Source organism: Oryzias latipes, chromosome 18 (genome assembly GCF_002234675.1).
Source record: "Oryzias latipes chromosome 18, ASM223467v1".
Lineage (NCBI taxonomy): Eukaryota > Metazoa > Chordata > Actinopteri > Beloniformes > Adrianichthyidae > Oryzias > Oryzias latipes.
In genome coordinates, this window is record NC_019876.2 from 25,373,666 (window position 1) to 25,396,253 (window position 22,588).

The 22,588-nt window shown below is 39.4% G+C and overlaps 1 long non-coding RNA gene across 1 annotated transcript; it reads right to left on the reverse strand.

Moving 5' to 3' along the window:
* Positions 1-1,628: 1,628 nt before the first annotated feature.
* On the reverse strand, positions 1,629-3,793 carry LOC111949283. Its single transcript, XR_002875293.1, has 4 exons — positions 3,589-3,793; positions 3,036-3,461; positions 2,751-2,907; positions 1,629-1,745 (listed from the first exon to the last, which is right to left on the reverse strand). It is a non-coding gene; the product is annotated as an uncharacterized LOC111949283 (long non-coding RNA).
* Positions 3,794-22,588: the final 18,795 nt, after the last annotated feature.

Consider the following 22,588-nt stretch of genomic DNA (forward strand, 5'->3'; position numbering starts at 1 on the left):
GTGCCATGTAAGCAGACAAATCAGATATTTACGGTGGCCCAGAAGGGTCACAACACAACACATGAACTCACCACATAACACATTAACTAACAACACAACATATTAACTCACAACACAATAACTCACAACATAACACATTAACTCACAACACATTAACTCACAACACAATAACTCAACACAACACAATTACTTACCTCACAACACAGTAACTTACCTCTTCAAACATTAACTCACAACACATTAACTCACAACACAACACATTAACTAATGGCCCAGAAGGGTCACAACACAACAAATTAATTTACCTCAACACACTTTAACTCACAACGGGGGTAAAGCTGCAATTGAAGTGCTTTTATTCTGAAATTTCCACTGGGCTGAGCGGCTAACTACATAACAGAAAGTAACATCACAGTGAGCTGTGGAGGGAGCATGATTTTTCTACAAGAGAAGCTAGCAGCAGTGTTGCCAGAAACTCTCTCTTTATTACGGTTCTCCTTCCTCTGAACACACACAATATGAACGCTCACTCTTTCGTCCGCGCTCACCCTTCTACTCTCACACAGGCATGCGCGGTACCCAACACACACACACACACCCACTCCGCAACACTAGACACCAAGAATGTGGAGAGATCAGGTTTATTATTTTGAAGAGTTCTACTTGGTAATCATGTTTCCATGTTTGAGTTCATAGAATCATCCTAGAGAATGTCTCTGCTTCAACTCCCGCAGTGAAAGCTGTGTCTAAGGGTCCCTTAGGAGCAAGAATTAAGCTATAATGAGAAAAGACATCACTGAGACAAATCAGGTTGAGTTGAGATAACTGTTTGAGCAATAATTAAGAAGTGGGACGGACAAAGCTAAGACGCTAATGAGACAAATCTGAGAAGAATGAGTCCTAAAAGAGATCTCATCGTTGTCTGTCTGATGTCTCTTTCATGTCTAAATCATTTCTCTTGAATGTCTTGCCAAAGCTTTTAATGAGAATGATATGAGATATTTTTGAGAAAGAAAAGATAATTTAGTTTTATAGCAGTGGCCACCAATCCTGGACTTCAAGGGCCACCATCCTGCAAGGTTTAGATGTTTTTATTCTCCCCAGATGTGAATCAACAGGTGATTAACCACCTCCTGCAGAACTCGAGGAGGCAATTCAACCACTGCAGCAGATCTGTTGGAGCAGGAAAACAGCTAAAACATCCAGAACAGTGACCTTCAAGGATCAGGATGGGAGACCACTGATATACAGTAACAGTAAAAACAATACTAGAAATGTAAATGCTTTACACTTTATTTGGGCAGCACCATCATCAGTACAGCATTTGAATTGTGGTAGCAGTATTAAACACTTTTTAAAATATTAAATGCATTAAGTACATGAACTGTGGTGTACTCAATCTGGTTGACATGCTGATCATGAATACTTCCAGATTTTAAACAAAAAACACACTGACAGCACTGCTGAGGTACAAGGAAAAAAACAAGATTATGTAACCACGTAAAAAAGTACCTGATAAAAACATTCTCTGAAACTTGCAGACTACCAAATTCATGAACCAATTTGAGAACCAAATTAAGATAAAAAATAAGAAAAAAGATGGAAGAGAAACCAGTCCGCATTGTAGATCATAGCAGTGGCCTTAGAACCTGTTCTGGCCCTACATTTGTTGACAACGGCTTTCTTGAGCTTGGCCTCTTCAATTTGTTCCCAACCAGGTAGAGTGGCACATCTTAGGACATCAGCTGTAAGACAAGAACATTAAAATCTGGCATGAGTAAATTGATAATAGACAGCACATAACAAACAAAGATAACACTTCAAGCTAGAAGCAAACTGTAGTTTTATAAAAGCAGCTGCATAATGCTACCATAAGATTACGTTTCTGTCATCCCTAAAAGCAGCTACACGTCGCTTGAGAGGACATCTGTTTCAGTTAAAAGAATTGAAATGCAGCATACTATGGGCATTAACTATTTAACAAATAAGGTTCAAATCTGTTTCATTTCATTTTTCATGATACAGTCCAGATCAAACATTTAAGAAATGATCAAAAGTCACATTTTGCATGGTTGGTTCTTAACAAGGGAAGAATAATACCCTTGTCTTAATTGGGACGCTGAGGGCTGATCGTGTCAGACTGCAAACTGTGGAACAAGGTATTTCAACACATATATTGTATAATTACGAAGTTTATGCTCAATACTTTTTGGATTGTTCAGAATATTTCCATTAGTTTTTTAAATTAGAGCACTTTGGCTTAGGTCTTTGTTCTGTTTGAGACTGAAGAATTACCCCTTAGTGGTACAAAAGTAAAGGTTGGAAAAAAGTCTGTTATGCTAAGAAAACTTCATAAAGCCACCCTTTACATTGTATTTCATATTTCTTTTACTGTGACACAATAATAAGGCTTTTCACAGCTAAGTTTTAAGTTAGCCAGGGCTGCTCATTCCTGGTCCTTGGGATCTACCACCCTGACTGTTTTCTAGATCTCCAAGCCCTGCTAGCTGTTGATCAGCTCAACCAGATGTCTCCACATACTGATTGAATGAACACACCTGGTCCAGCTAATCAGCAGTAAGTAATTCAGGGAGAGTTGGAAAACAGGCAGGGTTGGTAGATCTCAAGGACCAGGGACGAGCAGCCCAGAGTTAGATTAATACAAGATTAATTAGAATAATTAACTGCAGGTCATGATTAACTAATCACACCCAAAAATGAATCGCATGACAGCACTCATAAATATGTACCTTTGCAGAAACTCCAGGGTTGAAGCCAGCTCAGTTGGATAATGACTGTTAAAGCAGAAGTAGCTTCCGAACATCGGGCACAGTGCTGAAATGTTGTTGTGTACGATAGAGCGGTCCCAACTGAGCATGAACCTCCTTGGGGAAAAGCAAGACTGTCCTAAAGACAGAACAATGGATAAAGTAAACATGTCACTCATGTACAGTATACAAAGACAAAACCTTTAGAACAATTTAACATTTGAAACTTTACCTACCACATACAATAGCAGTTGGAGTCAACGGCACCTGCTGCAGCTGGACCTCGTCTGCATCTTCTACAAGAACATGGCATCCTCCTCATTAAAGTAGCAGAGCAGAAGAAAGAGCATCTCTTTAACATCTCATCTCTTCTGAGCAGCCACTCTGCTCTCCCCGCATCATCTGCAGCCTTTTAGAGTCTGGAAAAACATCTTGCTTTCATCATTTCTGCAACAAGAGTGCAAACCATTTCTTTCCTTAGTCTTGGGCCAGGTCTCTTTCCAAAGACTGCACAAATTCCTCAGAAAACTTACTCCGTGGAATTTCAAAGCTGTCCTCCCAGTCAATGTATGTACAGTCCTCAGCTTCTGGAAGATGTGGATGACGAACTTCTCGGTGACTATAACAAAAGTGATGATGATTGTGTTGGTGAGGTCTCAACAGATGATGATGTGCTGTTCTCTGGCGTTTGGTCTGCAACAAAAAACATACAAACAGTATAAGTGTATTAAGTTTACACAGCACTGTCAGTTTGTTACCATTCATGTTCATATCCACTTCCGCGCATTACAAAAACTCATTTGTAATGTTTGAGACTCACATTTCAATTTCCAGAAAGCAAGACGTTTCCGGGCTTGAACAGGTCTCAAAGCTGGCAGCAAGTCAGCCTCTTCTATGAATCGTAGATCCTCATACAACTCCATTTATTCCAATGGAGTGCAAGTGTTCTTCCAGGATGTCTTTTGTGGCTCTGGTAGGACTTCCATAATGGCAGTGTGGAGGAACATGGGTTCTGATTCACTCATTTTCACATGTAAAGAATTTAGATCACCTTGAATCAGAAAGGAAAAAAAACATGTACACATTTTATACAGCACAAAGTAAGATCTGGAAAGGTTTTTAAATATGATTTACATGATTCACTAAAATCCTCGTACATATCAGTGTTGACATTTGTTGGCTTTGCTACATCTGTGCTCTCTAAACATCTCCACCACTGACAGAGGGCTGTGAACATGTTTTCCTAATATGCATACTTTAATTTTCAGATTATGCTTTCTAGACATATGAGCAGTTAATGATGACTTTACTTTAAACACATGTCCATAACCAGTTTCAAAAGATGACATGTCAGGCCAAACATCTGCAAGATGATCTTTTAAACAAGATAAAGAATCAGAGAGATAAAGATGTTTTGAAGGATATGCTGAACAAATTTGTGTTTGTGTACTTGGACGATATTTTGATTTTTTCTCCTGACCTAGATTCACATGTGCAGCACGTCAGAGCCGTCCTCCAGCGCCTCCTGGAGAACCACCTCTACTGCAAGGCCGACAAATGCGAATTCCACACTACGCGGACTCGGTTCTTGGGGTATGTGGTTTCTCCGGGCCAGGTCCAGATGGATGACTCCAAGGTTCAGGCCGTTCTGGAGTGGCCGGTTCCCTCTGGTAGGAAGCAACTTCAGCGCTTCTTGGGGTTCGCCAATTTTTATAGGCGTTTTATCAGAGGTTTCTGTGGCGTTGCTGCACCCCTTCATAGGATTACATCTGATAAAATGCATTTTGTTTGGGACAAAGAAGCTGAGAAAGCTTTTTGTGAGCTGAAGAGACGTTTCTCTGCAGCCCCTATACTGACTCAGCCTGACCCCTCCAAACAATTCATTGTGGAGGTGGATGCGTCTGAGTCAGGTGTGGGGGCTGTGTTGTCACAGAGGGCGTCCGATAATAAAGTTCATCCCTGCGCGTATTTCTCCCGCAAGCTCACTCCTGCGGAGAGAAATTACGATATAGGGAACAGAGAACTGCTGGCTGTGAAGGTGGCCCTGGAGGAGTGGCGCCACTGGTTGGAGGGGGCTGAGCAGCCGTTTCTGGTTTGGACGGACCACAAGAACCTTGAATACATCCGGTCTGCTAAACGCCTCTCTCCCCGCCAGGCCAGGTGGACTCTGTTCTTCGACAGGTTCGATTTCACCCTCTCCTCTCGACCTGGGAGTAAGAACGTCAAACCGGACGCACTCTCCCGTCAGTACCAACTGGAGGAGGAGGAGAGACCTGCTGAAGGCGCACCTGTACTTCCCTCGCGCATGGTGCTAGGGACCACCCGCTGGTCGCTGGAGCAAAAGGTACAGGCATCCGTCCCAGATCCTTCCTCCATCCCCGCGGGCTGTCCGGAAGGCCGACTCTATGTACCTTCAACTGTGTTCAGTACCTAATCGACTGGGAGGGTTACGGTCCGGCAGATCGGCAGTGGGTGCCCGAACGTCACATCTGCGACCCCTCGATGATCGCCCGTTTCCATCGCCTCCATCCGGATCAGCCTCGTCGGGGTCCGTCTGGTAGCCGGACTTAGGGACGGGGGTTCTGTCATGGATGGCCCTGCTGCTCAGCTGTAACCCTCCTGCTGGCTCCTCCTCCCTCACCTGTCCCCAGTGTTTTCACAGCTGGTGCTCATGTTCTCTTTGATTAGGTTCCCTTCTTAAGATGCTCTGTTTGTTCTGTGGTTGTCGCAGCGTTTTCGTTCATGCTCATGTTCAAGTATGCTCTTGGCATTAAAAGCCTGTTTTCTACATTACGCCGACTCGTTGTCGTTCCTGCACTTGGGTTCCTCCGCTGGTTCTCGTAACACATTTCATTGATAGTGTCCCACCTGGTGATGTGACATAATAGGTTTCAGACAGATCTGATGTGGAATTTCAAAATAAAACCCAATTGAAATCTGCTATAAATGTGTTTTTGCCATGTGTTTACGCATGTCTAAAAAAATAACTGCTAGTTCTCAGAGAGTCACTTCACTTCTCACTGATAGTTTCCCACCTGGTGATGTTACATAAAAAGTTTCAGACAAATCTGATGTGGATTTTTTAAATAAAACCCAATTGAAATCTGCTATAAATGTGTTTTTGCCATGTGTTTACATATGTCTAAAAAAATAACTGCTAGTTTTCAGTCAGTCATTTCACTTTTCAATGATAGTGTCCCACCTGGTGATGTCACATAAAAAGTTTCAGACAGATCTGATGTGGAATTTCAAAATAAAACCCGATTGAAATCTGCTACAAAAGTGTTTTTGCAATATATTCAAATACATCTAAAAAGAAAACTGCTAGTTTACAGTGAGTCATTTCACTTTTCACTGATAGTGTCCTGGTGATGTTACATAAAAAGTTTCAGACAAATCTGATGTGGATTTTTTAAATAAAACCCAATTGAAATCTGCTATAAATGTGTTTTTGCCATATGTTTACGTATGTCTAAGAAAATAACTGCTGGTTTTCAGTGAGTCATTTCACTTCTCATTGATAGTTTCCTACCTGGGGCCTGTTTCAGAAAGGAGGTTCAACCAACTCTGAGGTTGAACTTGAACTCTGAGTTGGTCAATCTGGAGATTAACAACTCAGAGTTTTCTGTTTCAAAGAAGCTGATCGGAGTTAGGTCAATCAACTCTGAGTGGACTGATTCGGAGGTGAGCGTCCGCACCGCGACTATAAGAAGCCATTATCAATGGAGCACAGATATCACGAGTCACCATGGCAACTGAGGAAAAAAAGAGGTCTGCATATTTCTCGCCGGCTGAACTTGACGTGCTGCTGCAGACCTACAGTGAATATGAGCATACATTCCAGAAAAAAAGCAACACCGCTGCATCTGCAAAACAGAGACAGTTAGCGTGGAAAACATAGCTGCTCAAGTCAATGCGTAAGTTTGCATTTAAATCATTGCTATAAAATATTGGCTGTAATAACTTTCTAAATAGCGTAAGGTGTGAAATAAAATCTGGCGATATTTAGGTGTACTTTTGAAGTGTTATTCCTGGTGTAAATGCATGAAATGCTGCATAGTGTACAGAACCAATCTGGGGGAAAAATTCATTTAACATCGGTAATGTTTAGAGGACTTTTTTGTTAACCTTCCCCTCTTGCAAACGTTGGTCAGTTTAATATTAATACATGCAAATTGTGTTTTTCAAAAGTGAACCTTTGTCTACCCTTGTATTGATCAAGTGGTATAGGTTTATATGGGATTAAGAAAGTAAGCAGTGCTAGCAAATTGTGTTTCCAAAAAGTAATTGTTACATTAATTTAATTCAATGTCCCTGATGTCTTTTTCATGTAGATGCAATCCTGCAGGAATTAAAAGAACATGGCAGCAGCTAAAAATGAAGTACAAAAACATAATTCAATCAGGTGAAATCTGAGCATGTCATGGATGTAGGCTTTGTTGACAATATTTGACATATGAAACATCTACATAGCAATACATATCTATTGTTGTTTCCATTGTTCACTGTCATTTGATTTGTCTTCAGCCAACAGATGAAGGCAGAGGCTCGCAAAACAGGGGGAGGCCCTGCACCACCACCTCTGACAAATGCCGAGGAGATGGCCCTCAGTCTGAACACTGGAAGGCCGGTGGCTGAGGGAATTCCTGCAGGGAGTTCATCAGAGCCAGTCACTCCCCAGGACACAAGTGCCTTCATAAAATGTAAGAGGCTTCCCTCAAAACACACAATATATATTTTCACTTCAAATGTGCGAAATGCCAGCCTCAAGCCACTCAGAAGCACCAGTATTTGTGTGTGTGTATGTATATGTGTATATATATCTATATATAATCTATATCTATATATCTATATCTATATCTATATCTATATCTATATATATATATATATATATATATAATTTTAACATTGCATTGGTCTCAACAGATTCTGATGGCAATAGCGTCCTTTTAGACCATCCCGTCACAACTGAACCCCAGGCAGTTGTAAGTAGCCTACACACCAGAAATTAGCACAGGTAGTAGGGTTGTGCCGATGGACGATATCATCGTCCATCGTGATGTGTGACTGACATCCCGATGGAGAGACCACCATCGTGATTCCACGCCCCCGCCACGTTGCGAGTCGACACCATAAGCCGCGGTTACATGTGCAAAATATCTTGATGGGATCAATGGTCGGATTAGAATCAAACTCTGTTCATGGGCCCAGAAAAATGTTTTCAGAATATAAAAACGTTCACTAAGGTCACACTTTCCGTCAGAATAAATTATTCGCACATGCGCAGTAGGGTTTGAAAACCGGAAGGGGATATAACTTCCGCCGAGCGGCTTTTTTTTTTCAAACTTTATTGAATGTAACAATTCAATACAAAACAATCTTAAACAGCGCCGAGCGGCTATATACATTGACACGTCAGCTCGGTAAAATACGAGACGATCTTCTAAACGTTCTTTTAATAATGTTACGGTTATTATGAAGCACCTGTTAGCTCATCATTTGAATTTTAATCCGTGTGGTCAGGGCTTTTTCTGAACGAAGCCAGGATTAGCAGTATGCTAACACGGGCTAACAACATTAGCTTTGGGTGGTGCTGCTTGCTGGCTGCACGTAAACATGTAAGAATAACATCAGCCTTTATTTAGTCGGGACACGACTGGAAACACAAATCCACGTGATTGTTTGAATGTTTTCTAAGGACTGAGCGACATTTCTGCTTTGAAGCTCAAACCGCTGTTTGTGCTGACGATCCGAGCTGTGCTCAGACACACACTTTTAGACCCGGTTCTGAGTTCGGTTGCTTGTACCCCTAGAGCTGCGGGACGGATCGCAGTCTTAAATCTCCCACACATACCGCTCATGTAACAAAGCATCCCCCCCCCATTCCCATTAAACACAAAGCTGGAAGTCCGCGCTCCGCCGGTCCACTTCGCTAGTTAAGTGCGGGAGCGGACTACTTCTTTTCTATTTTGTTTGTTACTTTTTTTTGTTAAAGTCACTTCCCTCAGTTTATACTGGATCATCGCGGATGAGTCATTAGTTGGGAAATAAAATGAAAAAAGCAAAATAACGAATAGCAATTATATAACGAACGAAACATGAACGAATGAAAAATGTAAAAAATACCCCCCCGACGATGTCATCGTCCATCCCGATGGTTGACAGCAAACATCGTCAACAGCCAATTTAAGGGACATCGCCCAACCCTAACAGGCAGTATTATAAAGTGTGCTCAACCAAACGCTCATCTTCTCAGGATGTAGAGGATGACACACTGTCTGCTTACACAGACAGACCTATAGAGGTAATCTTATGTTTGTACATGTCAAACAATCTTCACAATCACATTCACATTATTGTGTCGACTAACCTATTCTTGCCACCCCCCTCCCCACCCTCCAGAGTGTGGAGGAACAACCGCCGCAGGAGGAGGAGCAGGAGGTGGAAGGTCCATCAAACTCCTCTGCACGGATGAACACAGTTCAGTGACGTACAGTAAATGCCAGAGTGTTATTCTATGGTATTCATGTTGATGAACAGGATTTAACCCCACATTACTGTACTTTCAGTTACCAGTTAAGGAGTTGTATAGACTGCATCTTATTAAACAAATTGAGAAGACCGACAAAGAGATGTCTTACTTGGATCGACAGATCCTTAAGTCAGATCTGGAAATTGAAATCCTGAAACACAAGCTACAGGTATGGTGTGTATTGAGATTGGTGAATTCTATAAAGGTTTTGGATGAATATTGAATTCTGACTGTTGCTTTTCATTTTGTAGGAAATAAGGAAGACCAAATAAATTGTGACTTGAATTTATTCAATTCAATTCAATTCAATTCAATTTTATTTGTATAGCCCAAAATCACAACAACAGTCGTCTCGATGGGCTTCGAAGTAAAACATGAACTCAAAAGGATCACGAATACAAAGAGTTCAATAGAAAAATACTAAAATGAACTAACATTCATTGTGGGATTCTTTTTTTGTTCATCTTTTTTCTTGTTGTGGTGGTTGATTCAATCTGAGAATGAATGGTGGCATATAAGGTCTCGGACCACCCTTCCATTCTGGAAATCTGGAGGGTGGTTGGGGTCTTCCTCTGGGTCTTGTATGTGTAGGGCAGGGTGTTGTTCCCCTCTTAATATGGCAATATTATGGAGAACTACACATGCCACAATGATGTCGCAGGCCCTCTCAGGGGTGACCCTGAGGTGACGTAGGCACTGGAAACATGCTTTCAACAGGCCTATGGTCATCTCCACCCTGGCTCCAGTCCTGCTGTGTGCCCAATTAAAGCGCTGCTGTGGGCCTTGTTCAGGTTCTGGGTAAGGGGTTAGAAGTTTTGGTTGGCATGGGTAACCTCTATCCCCTAGCAGAAAGCCATCAATCTCTCCTGTATAAAAGACAAAAACATCATATTGCTTATGTGGTACATTTAAGTGCATGTGTAAATGTAGTGCATACATTTACTTACCATATTCCAGTCTGTTGCTTAGGGTGGACTCACGAAATATTCGTGAGTCATGAACATAGCCGGGCCACTTGGCTTCAACATTGGTGATGATATGTGCAGCATCACATATTATCTTTAAAGAGGAAAGAATAAGACATGTCAAATATAGCATTGCTAGGTTGATTCACCATAAACTGCATGTAACTCTATGTACCTGCACATTAATACTGTGGATTGACTTTCTGTTTACATAGTCCGCCTCATTTTCAGTTGGTGCAATGATGGGTATATGTGTGCCATCAATGCATTCTACCACATTTGGAAAACCTGAAGGTAAATTTAATAGGTCATTTGCAGAGGATGCAGTAAGACATTATCTAAACATAATTGTTCAGCATAGACACATTTGAACTGCTTTGAACACTACAAACCAGCAATCCTGTGAAACTCCTTTTTGATGTCTCTCAGGGGTTTGTGCCCAGGAAACATTATAAAAATGCGCAGAAAGCGCTTGAGAGCGAGGCACACTTTCCGAACAGCTCTGCATACAGTGTCTTTACTAATATGCTCCGCATCCCCGATATTGTACAGAAAGCTTCCATTGGCAAAGAAACGTAAAGCTGCACAAAGTATCTGCTCAGATGTAAGAGCACGTCCACGATGGCTGATGTTAGTAATGAAAGGCTGGATGAGATTTTGTGTATATGTAATTGACTGCAACGAAAAACGGTAACGCTCAAACAAAAACGTAAGGGGAAATGAAAAGACATCGAGTCTAGGTCTCAAAATCCTCGCACGACGTAAATGTAATTCTCTACGAATTAATGCAGCCTCCTCGTCTATTGGGTCCTCCAAAAAAGGACAAGCCATTCTTGTCACTTGGACCGTCTCTGTGTGACGGAAATGTGGGCAATGAAGGTTAAAGCGAAAAATACCGCTTCGTCTTTAAAAAGGGGAGGGGACCGGCAGAAACCTTGAGTTTAGAGAATAAAACCTGCTCCCGACCAGGTTAGGTTCACAGCGTAAGTAACCATGGACACTGACTCCGAGTATAAGTTACCTCTCTTTCAGAAACGGGTTTGACTTACTCTGTTTGCTCTGGTTTAACAAACCTCCCATTCTGAAACGGAAAACCCAGGGTTTCCCTGATTTCAGGGTTAACGCACTCAGAGTTTACACTTAACCTCCTTTCTGAAACAGGCCCCTGGTGATGTTACATAAAAAGTTTCAGACAAATCTGATGTGGAATTTCAAAATAAAACCCAATTGAAATCTGCTATCAATGTGTTTTTGCCATATGTTTACGTATGTCTAAAAAGAAAACTGCTAGTTTACAGTGAGTCATTTCACTTTTCACTGATAGTGTCCCACCTGGTGATGTCACATAGAACGTTTCAGACAAATCTGATGTGGAATTTCAAAATAAAACCCTGTTAAACCTGATATAAATGTATTATTGCCAGATGTTCACATATGTCTAGAAATAAAACTGCTAGTTTTTAGTGAGTCATTTAACTTCTCAGTGATAGTGTCCCACATGATGATGTCACTCAGTCATAAAGTATGAAGGATTGATAATAGAGCCAACAATTGTTTAATTACACATAGAGATTCGTTTTTTAGAAACTCACAGTAGTTATATTTGCAGTTCTGACAGCATAATCATGTTTTTCCCATCATATAAATTTAATTTAAAATGATATATATGTATTCAACAAAAATTGTCATCTCAATAACGGTAACTGAGTAATAAACATGAATCAAAAAGAACATACAATCACAGAGATCAAAAGGTATTTGCTTAACATAAACTAAACAGGCTAAAACAATTCTGGCATCCCTGCTGTTAGAGCCTCCTTCTGGGTAAGGAAAACTCAAACAAAAAAACAGATTCCTGGAAAAAAAATAAACCTCAGGGTTTCTTCCATATACGACTTGCAATATCCATGTATGACATGCAATGTCCATGTATTTTATTGTTCTGCTTTGATAATAAAAAAGTATGGCTAAACACACATTTGGCATTTCCAGCTTATTTGTCTTGCATCATGCAGGCTCTCTTCATCCATTGACAAGCATTCCTCGTGATGACACCTTTCACAAATGTCACACTGTATCTGTGAAATTAAAAGCAAACCATTTTTCTTTAAACAAGAGATGTCATTTAAGGCTGTCTTTGACACCTATTTTAAATCTACATGCAATATATGATATTCCTACGACGGAGTATTAGGGCCACCAAAGAAAAAAAAAAATTAGAGCCACCAAAAAAAAAAAAAAAGTAAAATTACGAGATTTTATCTCGTAAATTTAGGAGATAAAATCTCGTAAATTTAGGAGAAAAAAACTCGTAATTTTAGGAGATTACAGTGGAAGTGAGCATGCAGAGCAGCAGGTGAACGCCGTGCAGCCGCAGAGCAGACCGACTAAACTTTGTTGAACAGGTGAGCTGAATGTTTATTGATAACGTTCCAAATGTCCGGAAGGTCATTTGTTTGATTTACGATTCATTAAAGTTTTATTTATTGATGGTTGGTTTGCAGGATCTCTGCAGCCCGATGAAGCCGTCGTCGGTGTCCCTGCAGCTGTTCGCTTGAATCCTTTCTTCCTCCACCAAAGACAAGACTCTACGTCTGTGTGACGCTTCCGTCACACAAAAGGAGGAGCACTTTTTTTTTTTGGCATTTTCAACGTTCCAAAGCTAATATAAAACACTATTTTCATTCCTCTTTATTGTTTTATGCTGAAACGGGACATGGACAGGAGGGGGCGTTTGTAACACTGTTTACTTCCGCATTGGTGTTGGGATGACAGGTTCATGACGTAATGAGACAAATGAACTTCAGAAAATGTGAATGAAAAGGAGAATAAAGGCTGCAGTGATTGTCTACACCCAAACGTGTCTCTGAGCTCCTTATTTTACATATTAAACTCCGCTTTACTGACACTGAACCCTGGAAAGACTGCTACACGGAAAATAATCTGATTTTGAGTCGCCAAAAGGTTCAGAATCTCTTTGTTTTAAACCTATAATAATCCGGAAATGAAGCTTCACAAAAGGCTCCACATACTTCATCTTCAAGCTAGGTTCCGATAAACGGACAACTTCAGTGTTTTTTCCTTAATCTACGACTTTTTTCTCGTAAATTTATGAGATTTTAAGTCGTAAATTTATGAGATAAAAAGTCGTAAATTTACGAGTTTTTATCTCCTAAATTTACGAGATAAAATCTCGTAATTTTACTTTTTTTTTTTTTTTGGTGGCTCTAATTTTTGTTTTTTTGGTGGCCCTAATACTCCGTCGTATATTCCACCTCTACAATATGTTTTTTGTTAAAATACATTGTTAGTACATTTTTTTTTGTTTTCCAAATTCTTTTTTCCACTTTATGATAATTTTTCCTGCTTAGAAAAAAATTAAATTAACACTAGTAACAATACCTTATGAATCCACGTTCATCAAGAACACTAATTTTTAAATTCAGCTTGTGATATATGTAGAACAAAAACAAAAACCCCACGTTCACATTAGAATATCTTAATATGCATATATACTCACCCAATTGGTAATTTCAGGACCTGGTCCAATAGGTTTTGCCAATGAGCAAAAAGCACAGTTGGTGCTGGAATCAAAGACTGATATTTAAGAAAAAAATGATTCGCAGTTAATACATATACCTTGAAAACAGATGTCTTATTAGTTTAAAGGACTGATGTAGGTATGTATTGTAAATTAACATTTTTTTAATGTATAATATAAAAAGAGATTCTTCTATTGCATTTGTCTATATTTTAACTACTCATCCATTTCTGCTGGAAAATGCTGATCTTATGGGTATAGAGAGGGCTAAATTCTATGTGTTAATACAGTTATTCCAGCTACCTTGACAGAAATTTCATTAGTGCATTGATATAATAATGCTTTCATTGCCTTGCAAAAGTATTCGGCCCCTTGAACTTTTCAACCTTTTTTCAACTTTTCTGGCTGAAAACTGGAAGACATAAAACTTTTATTTTTTTATTCATTTTGTAGCTTGTTTGACACAAGCATGAAGTGGATAGAAATTTATTGGATATTACAGACTTGTTTAACAAACTAGAAGGAGCTGCATTTCCAGAAGAAAATGCAGGGTTGAATGCTGTACTGCTGAATGAAAGCTGAATTAGCTGAAGAAATGGCTGAACTGTACTGGAAGAACCATGAAAAGTTAAAGGTGCAAAAGTCCTAGCAGGAATAAGCTGAAAAAGTTGAACATTGTAATAGTAGAATGGCTGAAATAGGTCAAAATTTGTAGGACTTAAGCATGAAAGCTGAAATTGTTGAAAAAATGGCTGAATTGTTGAAAATTTGAAGATGTTGCTAAAATGGCTAAAAGTACTAGCATTGGAACCAGCATCATCAACTGACTCCAAAAAACACGTTGTTTGAGAGTATTATATTGGTAAAAGCTACATGTTCTAAGTTGATAGAAAATCCACTCTTTTCAAAATGGCGGCTTTTTTATTGATTTTATCTCCATAGCAACCATTTTATGTTTGGGTCGCCTGGAGATGAGGAACAAATCCACGTCGGTTTCAGATGAATCGGAAAAAGTAAATTTTTGGACGTCCTTAGCAACGAGCTTTGTTTGCTAACCACGCCCACATTCCTTATATGTCCAGATCCAGTGAATTTCAATATGTTCAGTTCCAGCCATGGATGAAATTTATTGCAACATTTGCTTCAGATTTTGTCAAAAAATGCCCACCAAACAGTAGGTTGTGTTGCCATCCCATAATAATTTCAAAACGTATGTTGAAGTCCAAAGCCTTGTGAGCATTTCAATGTTTGAACGGTGCCTCTAGCTGAAAGCGTGTTAAAGTTATAATGCTTGAAAGCAACAAAGGTTTTCAAGGATTCTCCATGTATTTAAATGAAGCAAAAATCTTGGAAAATCCTGGAAAATCTTGGAATATCTTGAAAAGTTCAAAGATTTGAAAGACTAAAAGTCGTAGCTGAAAGGAATAAGCTGAAAGGGTTGAACATTGTAATAGTAGAAGGATTAAAATACGTGAAAGTTTGAAGAAGTTTAAAATTGCCTCACATTTTGGCACAAAATGGCTGCCAAACTGTAGGTGGTGTTGCCATCCCATAATAATTTTGAACCTTATGTTGAAGTCCAAAATCTTGTGAACATTTCAATATTTGAACGGTGTCTCTGGCCAAAAGAATGTTAAAGTTACAATTGTTTAAAGAAGCAAAGGTGTGGCCAATGGAGCAAAAACATTGGAAAATCTGGGAATATCCGGGAATATCTGGAAAAGTTCAAAGATTTGAAGGACCAAAAGTCATAGCTGAAAGGAATAAGATGAAAGGGTTGAACATTGTAATAGTAGAATGGTAAAAATAGGTGAAAGTTTGAAGAAGTTTAAAATTGCCTCACATTTTGGCACAAAATGGCCGCCAAACTGTAGGTGGTGTTGCCATCCCATAATAATTTTTAAACCTTATGTTGAAGTCCAAAACCTTGTGAACATTTCAATATTTGAACGGTGTCTCTAGCCAAAAGAATGTTAAAGTTACAATTGTTTAAAGAAGCAAAGGTGTGGCCAATGGAGCAAAAAGATTGGAAAATCTGGGAATATCCGGGAATATCTGGAAAAGTTCAATGATTTGAAGGACCAAAAGTCATAGCTGAAAGGAATAAGCTGAAAGGGTTGAACATTGTAATAGTAGAAGGATTAAAATACGTGAAAGTTTGAAGAAGTTTAAAATTGCCTCACATTTTGGCACAAAATGGCTGCCAAACTGTAGGTGGTGTTGCCATCCCATAATAATTTTGAACCTTATGTTGAAGTCCAAAATCTTGTGAACATTTCAATATTTGAACGGTGTCTCTGGCCAAAAGAATGTTAGAGTTACAATTGTTTAAAGAAGCAAAGGTGTGGCCAATGGAGCAAAAACATTGGAAAATCTGGGAATATCCGGGAATATCTGGAAAAGTTCAAAGATTTGAAGGACCAAAAGTCATAGCTGAAAGGAATAAGATGAAAGGGTTGAACATTGTAATAGTAGAATGGTAAAAATAGGTGAAAGTTTGAAGAAGTTTAAAATTGCCTCACATTTTGGCACAAAATGGCCGCCAAACTGTAGGTGGTGTTGCCATCCCATAATAATTTTTAAACCTTATGTTGAAGTCCAAAACCTTGTGAACATTTCAATATTTGAACGGCGTCTCTGGCCAAAAGAATGTTAAAGTTACAATTGTTTAAAGAAGCAAAGGTGTGGCCAATGGAGCAAAAACATTGGAAAATCTGGGAATACAGTAAACCCTTGTTTATCGCGGGGGTTACGTTCCAAAAAGAACCCGTGATAGGCAAAATCCGTGAAGTAGAAACCTCTATTTTTTTTTAACAATTATTATACAATTAAATACTCTGTTATACATTGAAAAGAAGAACAAACCATTTTACAGGCTCAAACATTTGTTTCACAAATCAAAGTACTTTAAAAACGTTTTTTTTTCAACAAATAACTTCTGTACAGTACTGTCAAATAATAATTTTAATCATCAATGTGAACAGAAGGCTTCAAATCGCGGAGATTAGCCCCGCCCACCGCGACCCGAGAGTAATTGAATTAAACGGGAGAAAATTTAAAATGATCATGAAAAAAATACAAAGTACAAACGGACAAATAGTGGCTCAGGTGTATTTCAATGCTCTTCAGTCTGAGAAGCTGCAGTGTTTTCTCCTTCTCAAGCCCGCGGTGCAGCTGTGTGTGTTTGTTCGGGAGAAGAACATAGTGATTGACAGTTGGTGTCGCTCTTTTTCTATGGGTTTTAGAGAAACAGGAAATTGCAAGATGATTTGCATGTACGTAATTTGGAAAGCTGATTTACGTACGTGTACATATTAAACTGCAACATTATTGACGCGCAGGTAGAGAAGAAGCGGAGTGACTTTTTTAGCCAATCAGAATGCAGAACACAATGCACGATGCAAATCCGTGAAGTAGCGAAACCGTGAAAAGTAAACCGTGATATAGCAAGGGATCACTGTATCCGGGAATATCTGGAAAAGTTCAAGGATTTGAAGGACCAAAAGTCATAGCTGAAAGGAATAAGCTGAAAGGGTTGAACATTGTAATAGTAGAATGGTAAAAATAGGTGAAAGTTTGAAGAAGTTTAAAATTGCCTCACATTTTGGCACAAAATGGCCGCCAAACTGTAGGTGGTGTTGCCATCCCATAATAATTTTGAACCTTATGTTGAAGTCCAAAACCTTGTGAACATTTCAATATTTGAACGGTGTCTCTAGCCAAAAGAATGTTAAAGTTACAATTGCTTAAAGAAGCAAAGGTGTGGCCAATGGAGCAAAAACATTGGAAAATCTGGGAATATCCGGGAATATCTGGAAAAGTTCAAAGATTTGAAGGACCAAAATGTCATAGCTAGAATAAGATGAAAGAGCTGAACATTTTCATAGTTGAACGGTTAAAATAGGTGAAAAATTGTAGAAGGAGTTTAACTGTGAACTTCTGAACGAAAAATTCTCCATGTATTTCAATGGAGCAAAAATTCCCGGAAAACCTGGAATATCTTAAAAAGTAAAAGGATTTGAAAAACCAAAAGTCATAGCAGAAATAAGATGAAAGAGATGAACATTTTAAAAGTAGAATGGTTAAAATAGGTTAAAAATTGTAGAAGTAGTTAAACGCCAAAAAACGGCGGAAGATACTATAATAATAATAAATAAAGAGAAACAGGAAAACAAAGGGTTGAATGCTTTACAGCATTCAACCAATAAACATCTGAAATATTGGGCGTCCTAAATGATTCAGTCCCTTTACTATGGAATTACAAATCTGCCATAAACTGAAAGGGCGTAAAGACAACTAAGCGGGCGTATTTAGGAACTGAGTGAGTGAACCTTAAAACCGCGCAGGCGCAATTCTAACTGAGCAGTGATCTTGCGCGGTCAATTCCTTTTTGCGCGCTCATGTGGATTTACGCTCAGTGTTAAGGGGGCGTTTTTGTCACTTTTGGGGCAGGAACCTTTCTGGTTGATCTGATTGGCTGAAATTTGCATGGCCTATCGGCGAGACAGAGGGGCGGGACCTTCATTTTTCAGTGCGGGGGGGGGGGGGGGGGGGGGGGGTTAACAGGCGGCTCTTGAGCTGCATGTCGCTCTCCGCCTTTTATCATACTTTCTATATTCAGTACTTTCACAACCATAAGGTGAAAGTCTTCAATTTTCTCCAAAATGTACAGAGCGGCCCCAATGTGTTATTGTGTGACTTCAGTAAAGAGGATCTAGGAGAGAACAACATGATGACGGTACGGAGAGAGGAGAGGACGTGAAAGAAGACACCCCCCAATAGTACAAAGGAGCAGATATGTGAATAATGCAGAACAACTTCACTTTGGAAACCCTGGAAATGCAAAGAGACACGATTAGGAGGCACAGTTTAAACTGCAAGCTATCAGCTACGCGGAAGAACACAGGAATAGAGCAGCAGCAGTTCGGTTAAATTAGATCTTCACAGATTCGGACTTCCTGCTTCAATAACTCCTCTGATAACCTTTCAAATGTGTCAGCAAGTATCTCAATCATTTTGTATTAACACAGAGTGAACCGCAAATGCATTTCTGAAGAAAAAAGATTGTTTCTTTCCCCCTTTTAATCAGAATTGTTCGTCTCAAGGTGTAAATGCACACATGCAGCGAGCCGGCTGCCAAGGGACCGTCAACAAAGTGCCACCTCTGTGAAACACCATTCTGTAAAAATCAGTGAACTTTTAAAAAGCGAACAAATGTCTATATTTATATGAACTGGTAATCAAGACTCGTCAGCATAGTCATGCTACATTATTATTTATTATACTAAATTTTGTTAGAAAGTCAACCTCCATTTTATTGCTTATAGTTTTAAAAATGTAATAGAGACATGAATCATAAAATAAATGCTCAATAGCTCTGAAGATACTAAAGCTTCTGTCACCAAACCTCCTGTACTGACTAATCATGACCTTATTGTCCTACTGCAATAAAGATTATGTCATAATTCACGTTGTTTATTGTTAGGAATTTTTCATATTTAAATATTGATCAGATTTGGTCAAAAATGCTCAATAGCTTTGAAGATGCTGTAGTTACTGACACAAAACCTCCTGTACTGACTAATCATGACCTTATTTTCCTACTAAAATAAAGATTATGCCAAAGAAAATTCTGGCACCTTCAGAGCTATTCAGGATTTATGACCAAATCTGATCCATTTGTAAATATGAAAAATTCCTATAAATAAACATAGTGAACTATTGACATTCTTTATTTTAGTATGACAATAAGGTCATGTCAAGTTACTGATAACATTAGTCATGATTCATATCTATTACAATTTGTAAAAGTATATGCAACAAGATAAAATCAAGATGGAATTTCCTACAAAATATGTATTGTAACAAGAATATGCTTTATAATAATTTTATGGGTTTTTTTTTTTGTAAGATTATTGATTTTTACACAGTGGTGTTTCACAGTTCACAGAGGTTGCACTTTGTTGACGGTCCCTTGACAGCCGGCTGCTGCATGTCTGCATTCACAGCTTAAAGCGAACAATTCTGATTAAAAGGCAAAAAAACGATATTTTTTCTTCAGAAATGCATTTGTGGTTCACTCTCTGTGTTAATACGAAAGGATTTAGATACTTGCTGACATATTTGAACGTTGATCAGAAGAGTTATTGAAGCAGGAAGTCTGAATCTGTGGAGATCTTTCTAACTTATCGAACAGCTGCCAGAGAATTTAAAATAATGAATCCATGGTTCGGAAGTGAGGACGCTGGAAAACCAACTCGGACAAGTAGACGCAGCAGCTGCTGTGTTTCCGCGGTAAAGGAAAGGCCTGTGTCGGAAGATCGACTCGAGGCTCAGCGCTGCTACTTCCAAAAGATGACCGTGAAAAGCTGTCCATCCTCCCCCCTTACCGGGACACAGCGCCGGCGAGTTACGCCACACTTTGGGACTGCAGGACTTAAACTTGGCCTGAGGCGTCTGCTGTCACTGTTCTTTGGAGCCGCATAGCAAAGAGACGGACTCTGATGATGAGGAAAGGGAAGCCGGCGTGTTTGATAGAAATGTAGTCCAGCTGTTCCAGATACAGAAGATGAGGACTTTGATGGATTATAAATGCTGATTGATGACTGAAAAAATAAATCACAACCAACTCAGTTTTGCGCTCGCTGCCTTTTTAAACACACACCAGCGTGCACGTTTCACCGGTATGTGTGTTAACGTTAAATACAGAAAAAACACTAAACTGAAACGGCGCCGTTTAATCCAGTGCTGTTTTTTTGTAGGAGAGGAGAGGATTATGAGAAATAATATGGCTTAAATTGTGTGCCTGTCTGGCAGGTCAGTGTGTGGTGTGGCTCTTTGACTATCACAGTTAGAAATGTCGCTCTTTGTGTCAAACTTGCCCCCCCCCCCTGTTGGAGGCATCATAGAAAAAAAAAGCGCGGATGTAACGCGGATTAAAACATTAACCAACGACCCAAAACTAAGGTAAGAAAGTGCAGCGGGTTTTTTGTGCCGTAAGTTTTCTCATGTGAAATTAACTGCATTTTTTTAACCGTTTTAATGCTTTTAATCCACGTTACAGCCGCCGTTCCTTTTCTATTAAAGCCCCAAAATTAAAGTTCCGCCCCGCTGCTTGGCATGCAAATTTCAGCCAATCAGATCAACCAGAAAGGTTCCTGCCCCTAAGTGACAAACACACCCCTGAATACCGCCCCCAAGTGACAAAAACGCCACCTTAACACTGAGCGTAAATCCAGGTGAGGGCGCAAAGGAGAATTGACCGAGCAGGATCACTGCTCAGTTAGGATTTCAGCCGTTCAGTTGTAAAATACGGGGTCGCTTGGTTAGAATTGCGCCATCACAGTTTTAGGGTTCACTCACGCAGTTTCTAAATACGCCCGCTTAGTTGTCTTTACGCCCTTTCAATTTTTGGCATTTATGTAATTCGATACTTTACCTTCAGCGCAACAAAATCTCCTCAGATGTTCTGTGAGGATCTCTGAATGATCCAATGTTGACCTGAACGACTAATGATGATAAAAAAAATCCACCTGGATGTCTTCAAGTCTTCGTATAAATGCTCCTGCTCTGTGAGATAGAGCAAATACAGGACCAGCTCTAGCTGTTTTGCAAGGAGGGAAGGGCACAAATTTAAGTCTGTAGATGTGAAAAACTGATAGAGAGATACCACAAGAGACTTTCAGCTGTAATAACAGCAAAAAGTTACGTTACAAAGTATTAACTTGAGGGCTCCAAATCATTTTGCACACCCAATATTTTAGTTTATTATTTGTTACATTTTTTCAAAAATATCTAAGACATTTTGTCCCGCTTCATGCCTGTGTCCCATTTGTTGATTCTGTAATGTTTTGGGGCCATGATTGGGTTTTCTGCTTTTATTTTGTTTTATTTGTTGCTTCCTGTCTTCCTCTCATTTCAGGTGTCTCGATTTCCCCCTAGTGTAATTCTCCATCAGTGTCATCACCTGTTCTCCCTGTTGTGTGCACCTGTTTGTTGTTGATTAATCCCTTCTGTTTTATAATCTGCGTCTTCCTCACACTTGTTGCTGGATTGTTTTGTGTGTTTTCTGAGCTACGAGCATCTGGCAGTATTTGTGGCATCTGGCAGTATAGAACCACCAAACAGTACACGAGCGCAACTCGTCTGTAGCTCACCTCTCCCCCAGGGGATGGGTCAAATGTGGAGAAGAAATTTCCCCATTGTGGGATAGATAGTCTTTTTTTTTTAACATTTCCTGTTTAGTTCCTTAATAAAAGGAACCCTTAGATTCTGAGCTTTCTGCGTCCTGCATATTGTGTCCACACGGCTCCTGGCAGATTCTTTTAAAAAAAATTACAGTTTTATATCTTTGTGTTTGCAGCCTGAAACGTGGCTAAAGGTTGAGAAGTTCAAGGGGGTTGAATACTTTCGAAAGGGACTTTATATAAAAAAAATAAGTATATGCAAAGAATGAGAAAATTACTCAATGCACACAAGGTTCTTCCCAGTGTTATCTAATACATCTGTGGAGGATGCTGAAAGTAACGGAATTATAATACAGTACAACATGTTAAAGGTCCACAACTAAACATAAATGCTGTCAGCTGTCTTATCATAATTATTTATAAATTAATAACTATTCTATATGTAAGTGATTTTTTAAAATATCTGCACCAACACAAATTCAATTATTCTCTGTGTCATCGCCGATAGAAAACTGTTGACTACAGAAGAGCGACCAAGCAGTCACTTGTGATGTAAAGTGCACATCTGCACAGTAGTTAAAAGGTTTTCACCAAAC